General features: G+C 45.9%; 1 pseudogene; it reads right to left on the bottom strand.

The window, feature by feature from the left end:
• Positions 1 to 1031: 1031 nt before the first annotated feature.
• Positions 1032 to 1272, bottom strand: LOC143401726 (cytochrome c oxidase subunit 7B, mitochondrial pseudogene; annotated as a pseudogene).
• Between the last annotated feature and the right edge of the window lie 867 nt (positions 1273 to 2139).

Below are 2139 nucleotides of genomic sequence, written 5' to 3'. Positions count from 1 at the left end.
TCTCTAATAGGGAGGTAAAGGCAACAGTCCCAGCTACTGTGAGCAGTTTCCAGGGCGGGGCCTGAGAAAAGGGTGGGGACAGGAAGGCTGGCTTTGGGGAGCAGTTTTAGGGGATGAGATTTGCTTGGAGGACCAAGGTGTCCACCTCTAAGAAGGAGCAGAGGACTGCCCCAGGAGCAGCAGGGAGGGTCCAGACAGAACCCTGTCACGGGGAGGGGAGGGACAGAGGTCCCTGAGAGGGTTGGGCGTCTGGAAAGAACTCTGCGAACCAAAGTCTCTCCTATTTGATCACTACTCTTATTTTTAAAACAATTCCATTTTAAAATCATGGCAAGACATACACTACCCGGAATCAGCCGTTTTAGCCACGTGGAGAGTTTTGATCTGCGGCAGTAGCTGTGCTCATGGAGTTCTGCCATTGGCCCCGCTCCTCCCAGAACTCTCCTCCCCTGCAAAACAAGCTCTGTCCCTTTACACAGCCCCACGACACCCCCACCCCACCCCCACTCCTAGAGCCACCTCTGTTTCTGTGACTGCACCTCCTCCAGGCACTTCCCACAGGTGCAGTCCCACAGCACACATCTCCCTAATGCCTGGGCGATTCACTGGGTGGTTCTCAGTAGGCGTCTGTGGTGTAGTGAGTGTCAGAATTCCCCTCTTGTGTGAGTGTGTGAGTGTGTGTGCTGGGATGGAGCCCAGGGCTTCGTACATGAGAAACAAGCTCTCTACCACTCAGCCAATCCCCAGCCCACAATTTTCTTCTTCTTAAGAAAGAAAAATATCCCAATGTGTATGTGTGTGTCCACTGAGGGGCATTCTGCTCTTGGCTATCCTGGGTAGTACTGCTGCCTACGTAGCCCACAGGTACCTTTTCCAGCACCCCTCCCTTTCTTTACTTTTTCTTTTCTCATTTTTTTGGTTTCAAGTGTACTTTATTTCTTCAAGATGCCATATTCAGTAGGTACACAGTGCTTTTGCTTGACATCAGTTTTGAGTTGGTTTGGAAATTCAGTATTACATTCCTGGCATGATCACGGATTTCTCCATTCCTTTGGGGTGACTCTGCCAACAGAGGACAGGTCTCATTCTATTCCAGTTCGTGTTGCTGGGTATGTCCAAACAGCAATACAGAAAATGGCTCCACAGGCTAATATAGCATTACCATATTTGTCATGGAAATCAGGAGGGTTTCTGGTGGCTCTGCCTTGCCATTGTTTGCTGAATGCTTTGAACTTGGAGACGACTCAGTGCATTTTTGGCCAAGGAAAACATCGTGGAACTGCGGAGAGATTTACAGCAACTGCAGCTGCTGTTTTAAGGCAAACTCACTCCAGGTACCTTCCCCTCCATTTCTTTTGGGTGCATTTACTGTAAGTTGGATCTTTTGAGGAACCACCACTCTATTCCCTACAGTGGCTGCAGCAGTGTGGGAGGGTTCACACTTTTCCAAATCCTCACCAGTTCTTGTTATTGTTTGTTCATTTATTTATTTGTTTGGATAATAACCATCCTAATGGGTGAGGGGTCTCATTGTGGTTTTGATTTGCATTTCCCAGATGATTAGTGGTGCTGAGCGTCTTCTCCCTGGCTATCTGCATCTCTTCTTTAAAGGAGAGGCTACTGAAGTCCTTTGCCTCTATTTGAAGCAGCTTGGTTTTGCTTCTCAGTTGTTGCATTATAGGGATTCTTTATATAGTCTGGGTCTCAAGCCTTTATCCGACGTATGATTCGCTGACACTCTCTCCCATTTGGGGTGCTTTTCATTCAGTTGCTTATGTTCTTTGAAGCACAAATGTTCTTAATTTTGATGAAGTACACCTTATCTGTTTTCTTTTTCTTTGTTGTTTGTGCTTTTGGTGTCATATCAGAAATCATTGCTAACTCCAATGTCAGAAAGCTTGTCTTCTATCGTTTATTCTGAGTTTTAGCCCTTCTTTTTAAGACTTGTGTCCACTTTGAGGTGTTTTTTTTTTTTTTTTAAATGGGCTTGCCTGCCATCCTTGTAAAGGATGATACTAATCTTCTCTGTATGGTTCTAATTTTAGTAAAGATATGGCAACTGCAAGCGTTGAAAGGAAACACTTAAAAGAACTGGATTACCATAAACATAGGACACACTGCCCCCATCCCTAGAAGAAG

This window comes from Callospermophilus lateralis, chromosome 6, assembly GCF_048772815.1.
Source record: "Callospermophilus lateralis isolate mCalLat2 chromosome 6, mCalLat2.hap1, whole genome shotgun sequence".
NCBI classification, from domain to species: domain Eukaryota; kingdom Metazoa; phylum Chordata; class Mammalia; order Rodentia; family Sciuridae; genus Callospermophilus; species Callospermophilus lateralis.
The sequence above is the reverse complement of the archived record's forward strand: the minus strand, read 5'-3'. Positions and strand labels throughout refer to the sequence as shown.